This window comes from Corvus hawaiiensis, chromosome 3, assembly GCF_020740725.1.
Source record: "Corvus hawaiiensis isolate bCorHaw1 chromosome 3, bCorHaw1.pri.cur, whole genome shotgun sequence".
NCBI classification, from domain to species: Eukaryota; Metazoa; Chordata; class Aves; order Passeriformes; family Corvidae; genus Corvus; species Corvus hawaiiensis.
The window spans coordinates 53,072,384-53,087,580 of NC_063215.1; the positions used below are offsets into that span (position 1 = coordinate 53,072,384).

Here is a 15,197-nt window from a genome sequence, read left to right on the forward strand (position 1 = left end):
TGCGGGCTGCTAAAAGCTGCCCAGGTAGACAGTCTCCCATCATTTCAATGGTGTATATATACAGCAGAGAGAAGAGCAAGAAAACCACCACATTGCCTGAGGTTTGGTGTCACAGCACACTGAGTCTGGAGGTGACCTTCAGCTGACATCCATGTTAGCCAAGGCTTTCTTCCACTGTTTTATTTCAGGTTTGATCTCAGTGACACTACACGTGGAATATCACATGGTCAGTCCCAGCCTGTTGGGTCAAAAGAAGCATTAGCAAATGCAATTACAGAGCCTGCCCGATGGATGCCCTTGTGCTAACAGACACAGGTGCTCTTGTGCAGGACACTTTGTGTAGGGACAAGGCAGGAGAAAGCACAGTGACAATGTGACATGGAATTAGAGAGGGGAAAATGAATGGTGGGTTCAGCAGCGAATTTGAACATAGGACAGTAGGGTTTGAAGACACTTCTCCTGAGGCTTTTCATCAAGACTTCATGGTTATCTGCCATTAATATCAGTTATGCATCTTGTTATTTTCGACATGCAGATATAAATACCATGTTTTCATGATATATAAAATGGCATTCCCCTACTGATAGCAGCAAGGAATCTTGCAGGGAGGATTGCAAAGCACTTGTAAAACTCCTATGTACTGCATGAAGCTGTCATGGAGTATGCAGAGGTTAGGATTGGGGTTTAATGTTTCCTACTGTCCTCCTGCTCTTTGCAGAGATGCTGTTGTTCCAAGGAGGGCTAAGATGTGCAATCCTAGCCCTCAGGGAACCTCTTGGGCTGCAGTTGTATCTGGCCTGCACAGAGCAAGAATAAAGACTGAAGAAAGCCCTTGCCCACTTCCACTGTCCCTCTGCATCTCTTTAGGGATCAGATACGATTCATTGTCTTCCCTGGGACCGCCTTCCCCTCACCTCCAAATGCCATTCAGCCCTTGGAGAGCCCTGGTGTGAGAGCATATTGCTTTAGTTAAACATTGGCAAGTGACCATAACCTGCAGCTGGGGTCTGTCTGGGCTTCTGACCCCTTTTCCTTCTCGTCATAGGTTTTAAAGAGGGATTTAGTTTTGGAACTGCTGACTTCAGCTCTCACATCTATGCTGATGGCTTTATTAATGGTAGAAACATCACATAAATTGTCATCTCCTGACTGCCCAATGTCAGAGATGTCTCTGTAGATAGGACAGCAGGGGTTGATTCTTTGAGACACTTGGCTTTTAAATTTCCTCATCATCACCTTGCTTTAAAGAGCACTGCTACAGGGGTTAGTTACTTCTGTTGGTGCCCTTCCAGAAGGACACTCTGCAGCATGGCAGGGCTGCCTCTGCAACCACCAGCCCAGAGTTGCTGGGCTTACAGGGAGATCAGTATGGAAAAAACCTGTGTGTTCATCTATTTGTGCGCTGTGAAACTTTCCATTTTATGATTCAAGCAGAGTTCAGCACAAGTGGAGGGGTAACACAATTTCAATAGGAAGACAAGATTGATAATCTTAGGTTCTTTTCTGATTGAGCTCTTTCAGTCTTTACAGTGCTTTTTCATTGTCTAATGCTTCTTTGAAATAAAAAAAAAACTAAACTGAATGAACAGTTAATAAGATCCTTTCCCATTTTCATCAGAAAGCTGATGTCTTATTAGCACAAAATACCCTTGTAATTTTCCACTTTCAGATTCTGATTTCTACTTCTCCAAGATCAGCAGACACATTTGACTTTTCCTTGCCATAGGAGAGAATACTCCTTCCCCTCTTCAGGAGATTGTTGATTGTGGGGCTGGTTGGAAGTTATCTCACACACCAGCTTCTGGAGGTTGAAATCAAAACTGAAAATGCTTTTTTGTAGTCTTCACTTTGTTAGAAACTTGATGTTCTGCCTTGTCACAGAAAGGAATGGGTTTTCTTAAACCAATTTTGACTAAATGACTTGGACTTCTTTTTGATATTGGAAGGAAGGGAAGTCACTCTTGTTAGAACCAACATAATGGGGATTTCATTTGTGGGGACTTTGTTTCTCTATTTTTGTCCAGAGCAGTTAAGAACGGTTGAGCTGCTTCTTATCAAATGGGTATCTAGTGCATAGTGTCTTGTTGCTGAGAGAGGTCAAAAATAAGGGAAAACACTATGAACACACTCCCCACTGTATAGTCTCCAAGTGTCCTGTGCTCAGCAGCTCATGGGTTACTTGAGTGAGATATAGTATTTTTGTGTTTAACAGCTGTTGATAGATTTTGCTTCCTTCAGGTTTCTTATGACATCCTCAACATTATCAATTACCTCCTGAACTTCTTACTCAGCTCTTTCGATTGAACATAGTTTTCAAATCCAGGGTAGGTTTGCCAGAGACATCCAGAAATTGCTCCCTGAAGCCACCTTCATGACATCAAGCAGGTTCTATCTTGGAAACAATTGATATTTGTTGCCTCTTAATTCCGTGGATATTTGAAATACTAAGATTATGTGTAATGGAAAGCAAACCATAAATCTGTGGAGGTGTGTGCATTTGCAGAGTGTTGGTTTCTGACAGACATCCTGGCCAAGTGACAGGACATCTGGAATGATAGCACAATCTTCCTAAAGCAAAGGCTCATTGCTGCCATATTTTACCTCTCTTTTGGATGTTACTGTTGTCTCATCATCACCCTCTGCAAGCTGATGGAGTTCTCTTCTTGTCCCTACCACAGATGTAGCCATTGCTTTCTTCTCCATTTCAGGTATGTAGAGATGTTGCCAGTGCCTTGCAGGCTAAGCAGTTTTGAAGGCAGAAGCATTGCTCCTGTGCCTCTCAGCAGACACAGAAATACTGTGAGGTGAGAAGGGGTGTATGTGCAGTGAACACTCCCTAGATGATCTATCTATTGATTATACCAATGGTTTACATTGAGATCTCTCAGAAGAAAAGAATGAAACAGGAACTAGTCACAGCTCTGGAAGAAACAGGAACTCTGCTCTCCTGTTGAGGACAGCAGAGTTCCTCAGTGTTGTATATGAAGATCTGAAGAAAATTTATATTAACTTGTGTAATTAATGCTTCAAGCCTAATTACAACAGATTATTTTTACACTCTATCATTTAACTTAAATTCTTAGAAATTCCAGTTGAGAAGTGCAGATACTTTGCAGTTCTGCAAATGAGTAAATAATTGAGCCAGGATTGTTAAGGGAAAGTTGCTTAATTAAGCCTCATTAATACAGACAGATTTGTTTTTAAAAAACTTTTCTGCTGCTGATAACAATCTTCATTTATTGCTCATTCCTGAATGTTTAGAACAGATTTAGAGTTTTAAATGCTTGTCGATAAGTATTAATCACAGTGGGTATGGAAAGTTTGGGGTTTTTTTCCCTGCATCTGTGAAATTTCTTTTGAAAGTAGTAGAATGTCCTTATGCAAGTTACTGGTAGAGGAAATAACTGTAACTGTAAGCAGATGTGGCTTAAGAATAAGATAACCTACCGAGTAGCTATAGACTTCTTTTAACCTTGATAAAAGAACTCATGAAATGTCATTTTTTTACGTATTTCACTGCAGATGATGCTTACGGCATAAGTTGTTCAGCTTAATATTTGCAACATGGGTTCAGAAATTGAATTGACCTCCAGTATCCATTTGGATGTAGAGCCCACCTGTCTCTGTGTATGGGAATGGTAAGAATGTGCAAATTGATAAGCTCCATCCATTTTTTAGAGATAAACTCCTCAAATATGAGTTTACAATGTGGAAATCATGCCTGCCAATATCCTTCATGTATAGCGCAGGCTGTGTGAGGAGGATTAAGTGTGCATCCTCTTGGGTTTCAAAGATGCTTCACAGAAGGCAGAATTCCTTGCTGCTAGTCCAAACCTGTACAAAATCCCCCTCTTTGAGCCCTGTCCTGCATTTGAGATCCTGGAAATGTTCCCCCCGATGTAAGCATGAATTGGATAAAGTATTCAATCCACCTTAACATCACATCTTTATTTCTTCAACATACACACCTTTGTTTGCTTCAAAGCCTCCAGAGACTGGGCACCACACTGAAGTGGGGAAACAGTGCTGCAGATCAATACAATTACACAATGCACAGTCTAAACTGGTGCCATATTTGTGTAATTCAGAAGAAAGAGCAAGTTTGCCTTGTACATACAATGCTTTAATTGCAGTAATGGAAACAGGAAGCATAAGGGGAAGGGTGTCTGTAGGCTGAAGTTTGGTCCCTCCCCTGCAGTGGAGCTGAATTCAGCCAGTAATCATGTGCCTCTCAACAACTGGCATAAAATGCCTCTTAGCAGAGGTCAGCACTTAGGAGGCTGCTCCTAACACACATGGAAACTCACCTGAAGGTAGAATGAGGCAACAGTTACCATGAATTCTCTCTTAGGAGACTGCCACAGATGAGTGGTTTGGGTCACTTAAGGAATCACTGCCAAAAGTAATAGCAGCAGTGGGTTTCATCTGAGTTTGTGAAGGTGCATCTTGACAAAGTCCTATGGCAAGCTTCATTCTGTGACTCACTACACAGACAAAGCACACAGAACAAACTTGGATTAGAACCAAATTTTAAATTATTTACATGGAGAATAAGGATAGAAAAGGATAAAGATGTAAAAGGTAAGGGATATAATCCCAATGAGTCATGAGGTTCTAAGAGGACCCCCTTGCTTTCTAAATTCCTATTGGAGCATTGGTGCATCTGAGTCCAACCTTAGTCCCAGGCTTGGTCAATGCTTTATGTCTAAAGGAATTCATAGGGAAATGCAAGGAGTAGGGCAGACCCTCTGTCTCCAAATGTTTTTGAGCCTTTTTAAGCAATTTCAGACCATGCTGCCAGCAGCAAGGAGGTGAATTGCTGCCTTTCTTCCACACTGCTTCAGGGGGATGTTGGTTTTTGACGTTTTCAAGTGAGAATTCAGTAAAGCACATTAACCTCATTAATCACAGTGTGAAGAAAAACCCTGTTAGAGAATCCAGGCTTTATCTTTGCCTCTTGCTTTTTGAGACACTGAAAGGAGGAGAAAAAAAGACATCATATGTGTCTGAGTGATAGTACTGATACTCAGAAATTGTAACTGGACTAGGGAAAAAAAACCTTTACCATAGGTGCCAGGGATGGAAGTCTGAATATGAAAGGGGAACTTGAAAGGCAAACTGTCTGACTTGTTTTGCTTGAGGGCTCTGCTGTTCTGATCCTGTTTTCTCTTTTTGGATCAAATTTTTATCAAGTTGTTTTTATTTCACTACTATTTTACACTATTGCAAAAGGAAAATATATTATTAAATCTAGTGGGTTTGTGTTTGTACTTGGATAAATAACTCTTTAGCAAGCTATTTATTAGTTATTTCTACTGCCCAGCATCAAGGGATAAAAAAGGCTCCCAGTATAGATGTGCCTACACAAAGATTATATTCCTAAGGGGGCATTAAAAAATGAACACCAGCCTACAATGCCATGTTCACAGTCTGGAATATGGTATTTGAAGTTCATACACATACGGATAGTAGCAGCCTTATCAGAAACCATCAGTTTAGCATACATTTCAAAACTTGCAGTACTGACAGCTCCTGCAGCTCTGATGAGTCGGCTGCGCAAAGGTGAAAGATTTGTGATCTTCCTGTCAGCAAAAGCATATGTAAACCTGATAGAGAAGGTAATGAAAATATTCATGGAAGTTTTGACCCTCACTGCTATTTTTTGTGCTGACCCTTCATTTTTAAATGGATATAGTAAACATATGAATCATCATTTTGTGGTGGCAAGTATAAGATTCAGCTTCCAGGCTGAAGTGCATAGTTAATTAGTTATTTACGACAATGTTCTTTCAGAGCGAGGGTAGACTGCATTTGTGCATTTCATTGCATGGATTATGTTGTTGTCTTTAAACCAAGGATTTGGGAAGGGGAGGTTTTGAATACTTTCTTACAGGCTGATAAAACACAGGAAGCCACAAGAGTGTTCTCAATTGCTGCAACAACTCTCTTGCAGTTGCCTGATATTCCCTTGCCACTTACCTTTGCAAAAGATACTGGACATAGTCAAAGTATGGTTTCTGATCCTGGCCAAAATCAATGGAATAAATGGCTCTCTTCTGTCATTGATTATGTGCAGTTAAAAAAACATCGCTGGGCCTTGGCACAGATTAAAACCCAATACACTTTTATGGACTGCTTAATTTTGATTTTTGGAGCATTATATTTCTATCGTTGAAGTCTGTTGCCCTGTTGACCAATAATGCCATTTACTGTGAGACACACGTCAGAACCACAGCTGAATAAATGCAACTTCCACACTATGAAAGCAGAATTAAATGTGGACTTCCTCATATATAACAAGACTGCATGACAGCTAGTTCTGACTTGTAGAGCATCACAGACAGTATAAATACCTGTTACAGCTGCTGGGAGTTATTTGCATAGCATACTGAGGGCAGAGAACAATGGCCACAAATTTTCCATATCATCAATTCCCCTTTATTTTTCTTGCTTCAAAGCAACATGCCTTGCTTTTCTCCTGAAACACACCTGTAGGTAGAGGCCAATATTATAATAAAATGGGAGACAACTGGATCTTTTTACCTACCTGAGCTAAACAAGTATGATTTGACATTTCAGTTGGATACACGCAAAGTGACATATATATCGTAACCACCCAGTTACTGCACTGCCTTTGTCAGAAAAATCCTGATAGCACTCCTCTTGAACAGCAGTAGTCACACCTTTTTTCTAAGTGGCCATCTGATGAGTTCAGCAGTTAGTTCTGGATATAGCCAGAACTCTGGCAATAAGTTTTGGAAGCATTTTCCTAATCAGTTTTTGTGTACAGTGTAGACATGAGCTCAAACAGCCTGTGGTAGCAGTTCATGTGCACACAGTCTGTTGTGGCTGCTCAGTAGTGAGGAGGGCATGGCAGAGGGTGCCTGTTCTGGTGACTTCAGTAACCATGAAAGGATGTCTCGTTACCTCCTTGGACTCATGTGGTGTCTACTGCTGCTGTTTTTCCGCACATCTCCATGATGCTGAAAGAATTTCTGTGTATATTTTTGCTAGTTCTATGGCAGTTGGATATCCAGCTTTTGTCAGTCAATGGTATTTGCAGATTCAGTGACTCTCCTTTTCTGAAATCACATTTAGTAAAGGAGAGGCACTGTCAGAATAGATGATTATAGCTCTGAATTACTTGAAAAAGGGAATGTAGAGGGAATGGAAGATGACAAAAATGGAAGCCATCTGAAAAGAAACAGTCTTACCAAAGGAAAATTAAGAAGCAGACTTTCAAATAATGGAAGTAGCAGTAACTTGAGATAGAATTAAATAGGAAATAGAAAGACTATGTTGGAAATACTGCTGAGACTGGTTGAACTTTGTGCATGAGGTATTTTCTGGGATTATTTGTCCTTATTGGGATAACAGGAGGCGGCAGACTGTTGAAAGAGGCAGAGGAGCAGTCACAGCACAGAGAACCCAAAGGCTGGTGGAGTGGAACTGAGCTGAAAAAAAAACCAACCTGCCAAAAACCACGGAGACTTTAGCAACTACATCTGCTCTTTGGCTACTGGATGTGTCTAGAGGCCTGGTGGCAGAATGTACTTCAGAAAGCCACGGTGCCAAGCTGAGTGCAAACATCACTTCCTTAAACATATTTTTCTTCTTATACCCCCACAAAGGAATACAACTCCAATCAATGAAATCAAATTGCAGATTTGGAAAGCAAAAAGGGAGAAAGAAGCTGATGAAATTTCTGGGGTTTTTAACATTTGAGGGAAATATGTTGTCCTGGGAAGGTGGAGGAGCACTACATACTACTACATTTTGTTTTAGCAGCCAGAGCATGGCCATATTCTCAGAAGCCACAGTTCATGCTCTGGGGAAAAAATGCAAGGTATCATTTACATTCCAGCTGTACTATGATGTTTGTCACTCTTCTCAATACAGAACCATTGCCTTTTTTTATTTTCTATCACTTTTTAAACTGATACAGAATAGGATTGTATGGAGGGGGAGTCAGATGAAAAGATGGTAAGGTAAAACTTTCATTTTTGTTAGAAGAGAGCATCTTCTTAGTTTCAGCAAGAAATCTCCATTTGCAGTTTTCCAGGAGGCTGTTTCTTTAAAAAGATGTTTTCAAGATTGATTGGTATCAGGTGTTCACTGCCATGTGCTGCAGGTGTTACCATGGTGACCACTCCACTCCTTTAGGTAGGATGTCAGAAGCTATAATTGTGCTTTAAAAATCCTGTGCACAGTATGATAGCCTGCACAGAAATAAGCTGTAGCCTTGCTCAGGTCTGTCTCTGAATGTGCTGATTTGTGACTGCAAGCCACAGAAGATTGTATAATGATGTTTGGGGGAGATTTCTTTCCTCTCTCCCTTTCCATGTGACAAACAGGCACAATGGATTTTACAACATAATGGGAAAGACTAAGTCCTTTTAGCTATACTTCTGCCCTGGCCCTATTTGAGTCTGTGGCTCTTTCTGATCTCAGGCCAGCAGCTGAAGCTGGTTGGAGCTCTGCTGTGTCTATGTGGCTCTGCTTGTGTCTGCCTTGTGCTTGGGCGCGTGAAAAAAGGTGTTTCACTGACACGCTGGCATCTGTGTGGCTGTACTGCGGACAGTGGCAAGCCTGAAGTGCCTTCTCCACCTTTGGCAAATCTCTGACCAGGGATTAAAATTGCATTACCCTTCGAAATGCTGATTGCTGACCCGTGTATTTCATGGGTCCTAATGCTGCAACCACACATTTAACAGTGCAGCTGGCAGTAATGCTACACTTGTTCTTTTGCTTCTGCAGGGTTAGGGACACAGGTGTCCCTCTTTCCATACACTGCTTATGTCCGTGCAAAGGTAGTTGGCCATTTTGTCTGCCGCAGTCTGTAGATGCCTGGGTTTCTGCTTCAAGCAAAGGAAGTTGTAGTTGACATGAAAAAGTAGTAAGAACACAAAGCTTATTTGTTACCTTGAATTTTTCATCAGTAAGATGGAAGGCAAAGAGAAAAGTTGGTAAGGAGTGAGGAAACTGTAAGATGGGTTGAAGGTCAAGAGGCAAAGGCTGAAAGAGCAGTAAAGTTAGAGGCTATTGTGCATCCTGCCCCGATTCCTCTATATCCCAGCTACCGCTTCTTAGCAGCAGCCAAAAGCCCCAGGCTCAGGCTCCTATGGATGCCCTTATTCAGCATGGTATCCTGGGAACCCTGTTTTTGGTAACTTGCTGTATCTTTGCTCTGTTGGTCTCCTCAGAGGGCCTGCATTCAAAGACCACAGCGGCAAAATAGCCCTACAAGAGCAATCCAGTGTGTTATAGGAGATCAAATGGCAGGGAAAAGTCTTACTGTTAGAAAAGAAAATTTCCCCAAGGAAATAAATTTTTCTGATGAAGTCTTTCACATTTCTGTAATTTTAATAGGGCTCGATCCTTTAAGTTGCTAAATAGCTTTACCTCTCCCCAGCAGAGACAGAAAATTGTAGATGTCAGCAGTGCTCAGTACTCTGCAGAGTAGAGAACAGAAAGTTGAACATTTGGACCTTCTGTGCCCTGGTAGTCTCTCTTGAGCCTCCAACTGCTATTTTGAAAGATGAAATTAGAAAATAAGATGAAATACGTATTTATGGCCCCAGTTGTACAGAGTGCTTAAGAATTTGTTTTTAAGGATGCAGCTATGAAAACTGGACACGCGATCGAGTGCTCCTGTGTACTGGAGCTATGTAGTACAATGGTGTGTAGTGCTACAACTTGGATTTCAAATGACATTTGATTGTGTAGTGTGCTTCAGTTTATTGATTTGACATTATCCTCTATTGTATTTGAGTTGTCTTTTGCTAGGTAATAAGTGGGCTCTAATAAAACAAATAAATGGAACACCTACAGATCGTTGAAGGTGAGTGTAGTTAGAAGTCCTTCAGGTCAACTTTGTCATGTCGCCACTGTATTAAGTATGTGCCCTGCAGCTGTGCTGGACATCTTTTAGAAGCCACAGCTACTCCATGGTTCAAATTCTTAAACTGAAATTTCCCATTGGCTTTTAATTAGATCTATAAATGAATGTGCAATCAGTGAGCTGTAAGGAAAATTTCCAAATATAGAAACAACTAAACCAGACCCTAATGCAGTCATCGAGGAGTTCAAAAAATTAAATATCAAAAGCAAATAAAGAACAAAAGAAGCCAGACTTTGTATAGTGTAGAGCATAAACACTGATACAAAGACTGACTGAAATCTGAAGGGATGGTAAACAAGAGCATCTGTCCTTTCAAACACCACATTTTTTAATAAATGACAAGCATTATAATGGGTTGCTTTGCATCTAACTGTATAAATAAGACTGGAAAATGCCAGCCAAAGCTACTACAGACAGCAGAATCAAACACTGAATTGTTTGGCGTAAAAGTGAGAGCTTCCATGGCTGGTTTCTTACTGGAGAAAAGTGACACGGAAAGTGATGTAACTTACTAATTATTGACTCGTTCTTTGTGGTTTTACTTCTGTTTTCCTGATTCCTTCCTTTTTTGTGGGGAACGGCTTCCCCTTGTGCTTTTGCTGTGTTCCTCTAAGCAACAGAAACACACAACAGAAAACCATCTGGAAACCAGACTCGGTGCCAGCCCTATTCAGAATAAAAAAGCTGATTTTTGATGCCTGATTTGGAGTACCACATGCTCTGTTCTATATGTCTCACAGCCGAACTGGAAATCTGTCACCATGCCCAGTTTCCAAAACATGGAGGCTCTTAGAATACAGATTCCTGCTGTATCAGTAGATAGTTCCCCATCTTTTGCACACCTGTCGGGGTGAGCAGCTCAGCCTAAATACTCTTGGTAACTGTAACCACCTTACTCTGCTCTGTGCATTGCCCACAGCAAGCTAAACTACTCACCAAGGAAGGCATAACAACACCCTGGTGTGTTGGGTTGACCCTGAGTTGATGGACAGTCTTTAAGACCAATTACGCTTCTCACAATTTACATATTTAAACCGCACCGAAAGGCGGGACTTCCCCTTTTTGGTCGGAGCTCGCCTGCTGGAAGGTGGGGGGGCTCCGAGCCTCCCGGCCCCGCTGGGCCGGGCCGGGGCCACTGCCCCTTTCCCCCTTTCCCATCGCTGCGGCACGGACCCTGGGTCACTGAGGGGGACTGTCCCAGAGCCGCAGGCAGCTAAAACCAGCCATGGACTGCTCACAGCTAAACCCATCCAGCGCGGCTTCTGGGGACAGGCGGGTCCCTCTCCTCTCCATGCGGAGCCGGCGGAGCCAGCGGGAGCCGGCAGAGCCTCCTGTCTGCAGCCAGCACACTCCGTGCTGAACTGAAGAGGACACCACGCAGCCAGCAGCACAGAGGGAGCGAGGCTTTCCCCACCGTAAAGCCCGAACAAGAACACCCTTCAACATGGCGGCGTCAGAGTCAGAGAGAAAGAGAAGTGAGTCCCGTGGGACGGAGCTGAGCATGGCGACGGGAGAAAAGAGGGCGGTGCCGCGATTCTGGCGCGCAGCTTAAAAGAAACCTTCTTGCATGCCGTGGTAAGAAACTGTAATACCACAAACTGTTTGTCTCTTTAATCCATTTGAAGAACATGGGGGGGGGGGGGGTGGAGAATCAACGTGTGCCTATGAAGTTTGTGAAGAGTGCCTATGCCAGGCTATATAGAAGTAGTAAGAGGCTGTTAGAGACTTGTGGCGAAGAAAAGCCTCTGTGTGCAGGCCAAAATAACTTATCCTTAAAAAGATGAATAACCCCATGTGATGGCCCATGTTCTGTAGTGTGAAAGAACTGTGAAATTCTTCATGGGAGAGATGTTCTACACACAGCAGACTGTTTGTTCCCGGGCGGGTCTGCTATTGGTGGCAGTTTGGGAACCACGTGCAACTGAAGGAAAACCCTTTTTTCCTTAAGCATAAGAGAGAGACTTTTCAAGAACTGCAACACTGACTAACATCCTATGTTCTGTTATCCCTTGTGTGAGCTGGATAAAAGGAGAGAAGTGCTGGAAAGAGGGGGGGGGGGGGGAATTTACTTTAATTTTGTTTTGTTTTCTCTTTACTTTTAATTCTGTTAGTAATAAAGCTCTTTCATTGTACTGCAACTGTTTAAGGTTTGTGGCCTGCTTTGCTTTTCTCCTAATTCTTATCTCACAGAAGGAAAATAAGTAAATAATGAATATTTTGAATCAAAACCACTACACCTGGGCAGCACTCATTAGACCATTAATGGAAGATTGTCCAGTTTTGCTTCTGCCTTACCAAAAGGATGTTGATAAACTGGAGCAGGAGTTGGTCAGGAAGGAACACTTGAGGAGACAATGAGGGACTGGGACTTGTTCAGCTTGGAGAACACTCAGGGGGACCTATGAATGGCCTTCCCTTATGTTGCTGAGAAGGTGGAGCCAGGCTCTTCACAGAGCTGCACAGCAGGAGAGCAAGAGACTGTGGTTATGAGAGACTATGGTTATGAACTAGAACAGGACAGATTCAGACGTGAGGTAAGGAAGAACCTTTTCTTCATGATGACAGTGAAATCCTGGTGCAGAGAGGTTGTAGAGTTTCTATCCTTGAAAATATTCATTAGCTGAAAGAACAAATCCCTGAGAAGTGTGATCTGAATTAGCTATTGACTCTGCTTTGAGTAGGAGGCTGGAGTAGATGACCTCCTGAGGTCATTTCCAACTTGAATTATTCTATGATTTTCCAACACTGAGTTTTCAGCCTTGATTTGTCCTCTGCTTCTGGCTCTGTCACAGTCACCTCCTCCTGTCCCGCTCTCAGAGACCTACAAGCAATGCAGGTAACACTGCTGTTCTCCACCAAGTGAACCTTGACGTGATGAAAAGTGGGCTGGTTTTGGGATGTGGACAAACTCCCATTTTGACAAAACCCTACCTTGTCTTCAGAAGAGAGTTGCTTAGCCAGGACTTTTAGGCAGCTGTCTCAGCAAGAAAACGTTTGCTTTCTTTTCATGCTGCCATATATTTTATTTAGAATGATTCTTTGTTGTCTTTCACACTGCTGCTCATCTGGGAGCTGGTATTTGACTTTTCAAAATGGTGGCTGGCAAGAAGCCATAGCAGTAATTAGCAGGAAGGCAGAACAGAATTCCAACACTTAGCTGAGGTATTTTAGTATCACAAAAATGAAGGGTTTTTCTGCTTTAGCAAACGAAGAAATAATACTGTCTAGTGTTCCAGCCTCAAGCAAGTTCAAAGAACTTGTATTCAGGGTCCAAAATAAAGTGGAGCAATTTCTGGGAGCGGGAGCAGGAAATGAGCCAAAGACAGTGGATACATGTTTATTTAGGCAAAAGACAGATGGAAAAAAAAGAATTAAAACACATACAGCAAAACCAGGTGTCATTGGCGAGAGACTGAGTGACTTCTTGCCTGAGAAGAGTGTAAAACATGTTTCACACCCAGTCAACACCTTGACTGATTCTGTACCAGAGTTCAAACCTATGCCAGTCTGTCTCTGTGGCCTTGTAAATCTGCTTGGGGAAGAAGATGGTTATGACCAATGCTGAAGTTTAAGTTACTGATTTCTACCTGACTGCGTCATCCATTTACTCCCATCTGAACAGGAGAACTTCTGTTTTATTAACTTGTTTTCACCATGAAAAAGTTGATTGTTCTTTTTTTTTTCAGGATACAGACATTTCAGTCTATTCTTAAATTTATCGGTATTGATATTCTGAAGCAAGCATCAGTGGATTGTGGCCTCTGAGAAGCCACCAAAGTCTGCTTCCTCACAGACATTTCTTCATGTCTCATGCACTCCATCTGTTCAGAAAGCATTCAGCAAAGTCAAGCAGGATTCCTTGCTTTGATTTAAATAGGTTTTTTTTTTAGTTGTCCCAGAAGCAGTGACCCTAATTCATTTTTATATGCAGAACTTTTTTTTAGAAGACTAAACAGAATAAAGTTGAACTACTTTGTAGTCTTACTAATTATATTTCTTGTTCCCTTCTCCTTCTCAGCTGATGTTGAGAAGAGCTCAGAAAGCTCATGCTTTTCTTCAGCAGCAGAGTCGGGATTCATACAGAATGGGCAGATACAAAAGACATCATCTTAAATGTGCCTAGAAGTAGTCTGAAATAATGACTTAATAATAAATCTGAAATAATGCTAGGAAAGTTCTAGAATTTATTTTCTTTCCTAAAATTGAAGGGGCTCTGAGGTCAAATTTCTAATGGGGATTAATGATGTATATATTTTCTAAAATTGTGTTAAAAGATATAACAAGAACACTTCTTTTTTGGCCACTGTCGAATGTTTAGTATTGCATTTTTTTCCCTAAAAATGTTACTTTGAAGAGGGAACTTGCTAGATTGGCTTACAATAAGGAGAGCAAAGAGTTTCTCCCAGGAAACACAGGGCCTTGGGTTGACACAGGGGCAGAATGATAAGTTTGCCTATCGAAAGTCACTTCATTTCATCCACCTTGAGAACTGGTCATCACTGTTTTCTTAGCAGTTGAAGAATTCACTAACTTCAAATTCAGTGATTAACTTGGGATGTGCCTGAGAACTTCTCTCCAAAAAATCCATGTGAGCAAGGCTTTTCAGAACCTGGGTAAATCAGCTTTCTATTTGGTGAGGGCAATAAAACAAGGGGCATTTTGTGATGTATGATGAAGATGAAGTACACGTTGGCATCAGTTCAGGCCTCACTACGTGATGATCCAGCTCTTGAACTTGGTGCAGCTTGTCAGTGTTTGGGGACTGAGGTGACAGTAGGAGACACACAGTAAACACAAAAAACTGGTGCCCAGAGGGTCCAAAATAATTACATAAATAACTTCTGCTTGTTTTGGACATGTTAGTGGTCTCCTTAGCTCTAGAACTGTGTGTGTCTAACAGTTTACACTGACCTCCTTTAGCATTTTCAGAATTCTAAGTCCAGTATTCCTCACAAACTTATGGCATGCACTTGAACTTCACCAAAGGCTGGCAAGAGGTACAGGGTTTTTTTTCCTGAGTATAGTTGTATTAAACCTGTCTAGTAACTCTTTCCAGTGTAAATAATCCCTGTCTGAGTTTGGTACATGCAAATAATACAAACAATTGAAAACTGACTCTTCAACTTTCTTTTAATGCTGTGACTTTCTTTATAGGTGTGGTAACTCCTCATTGGCAGGGATAAATTCTAATAACCATTCCCCCAGGGAGATCAGAAAAATCAAACTATTAGTTGTGATGAGTTAACATAGCATGTAAAAAGAGAGGCAATTACAACTGTCCTGTCACCAGATCAGC

The 15,197-nt window shown here is 41.7% G+C and overlaps 1 protein-coding gene across 5 annotated transcripts in view; it reads left to right on the forward strand.

Moving 5' to 3' along the window:
* PKIB (cAMP-dependent protein kinase inhibitor beta) overlaps positions 1–15,197 on the forward strand; it is a 55,100-nt gene that overhangs the window by 14,675 nt on the left and 25,228 nt on the right. Inside the window, exon 2 of one of the 5 annotated variants that reach the window (XM_048298931.1) lies at positions 3,523–3,638. The exons of the other annotated variants lie outside the window; for them this stretch is intronic. The gene's annotated coding sequence lies outside the window, so the exon portion shown is untranslated. The remainder of the gene's footprint in view (positions 1–3,522; positions 3,639–15,197) is intronic. 5 annotated transcript variants of the gene reach the window in all.